Source organism: Echinops telfairi, unplaced genomic scaffold, assembly GCF_000313985.2.
Source record: "Echinops telfairi isolate 266 unplaced genomic scaffold, ASM31398v2 ScPeMD7_53;HRSCAF=182, whole genome shotgun sequence".
NCBI classification, from domain to species: domain Eukaryota; kingdom Metazoa; phylum Chordata; class Mammalia; order Afrosoricida; family Tenrecidae; genus Echinops; species Echinops telfairi.
In genome coordinates, this window is record NW_022103951.1 from 18,819,214 (window position 1) to 18,820,783 (window position 1,570).

The following is a 1,570-nucleotide window of genomic DNA, read 5'->3' on the forward strand; positions in this document are numbered from 1 at the left end:
CCGGTACCTGTTTTTATGTTCTCTTTTTTCAGAAGGAAATTAAAGGTTGTTAACTTGGAAAAATTACGTAGGTGAATGTTTACATCTAATGACAGCTCTAACCCGCGGGTCAGGGGATCACCTGAATGCTTTCACTGTAAGTGGAACACACCACCCCCCATTTGTCTGCATGTACTGAGAGGATTAAAAATCAGTTCAAGTGACCACGCTGTAAACTGTCTGTCTCCTTTTTCCTCTTGGAATGTCGTCTCATTCATCTTTGGTCAATTCTCGGCTTATCTTTTGGGTCACATTTTTTAGCTGCTCAGCATCTCTGACTTTCTGTACCAGAGCTTCCTGCCCCTGCAAAGCGCTCTCTCCCTTCTTGGCTGCTCAGGGTGGTCTTTGTAAGACAACTGGTTCCACCTGCACTCTGGGATCCCTTTGTAAAATAAAAAGTTCTCTGCGGGAGCTCCAAGCCCCACCCATCTACTTTGGCTTCTTGCCTAAAGTGCCCCTGCCTTGCCTGCACCTGTCTGCGTGGTCTCTGTCCCTGATCCCCTGCAGAGAGCAACCTCCACCCCCCCCCTCATCCGTGGAGAACAAAGAGTGGTCACAGAAGCTGACTGGTCAAGTCCCTGATTTTTTTTTCTTCTGAAATCATGGCCCCATTTGAAATGACTGCCGGCAAATAATGGTTGTGCTTCTCATGTCAAAGGAGCACAACTATTTGCCGTGAGGCCACAAAATAGCTGCGTTGGGCTTCAGCAGGGAGGGGACATGACAGGAAAAAGAAACGAATGAAAAAATAAATAAATATTTTAAAATCGGAAGCATTAGAAATTGCTAAAGGAGTTTATAGTACCTGGGGAAACTAGCGAAAGGACTGTTGTCCAAACTGTCATGGCGGCCTTAAAAGACGCCTATGAGACCAAAGATAGTTAGGGTTCAGATTCCGAACAGGCGGCCCTTAGGAAGGAACCAATGTGCATAGAATAATAAGAAGGAAAACACTGAAGAATCATCATCATCATCATCATCAAATATTAAAACCTTTTCTCACTCCAGGGCAACGATGGGTGTCTATTTCCACACATAATGAAAGTATGTATGAATTTCTCTTTGGTGTGCCCACCTGAATCAGGTTTTCTCCAGAGGTTCCTGCAAGGACAGTCTCAGTCCGAGCCCTAAGGTTTCTCCTAAGACTCCTGAACGTACACTTCTAGGGTGCTGCTGGCAGTGCTTGTTATTTCGTCTAACGTGAGCGCACATCCCTCTTGTGAGGCTTCCGTTCCTTACCCACCTGTACCACAAATGGCTAAGTAGCATTTGCCGGGACACTCAACGGACTCCAGGACCATGGGAAGATGGGAGGGAAATCGCTTTCTCAACAAGAGGGGGCATGCCTTGAGATTTACTTAAGTTATAATACTTATCCATTGTGTATGAAGTCTACAAAAGGTTGTCTTAAACCTGAAATTCGAATGTAGATGTCTTGATTATGTGCTAATCAGACTAATGATAGATTATTCTCCTTAACAGGATACAGGTCCTCACAAGAATGGTCTTCTGATCTCTTGCACATCAAATG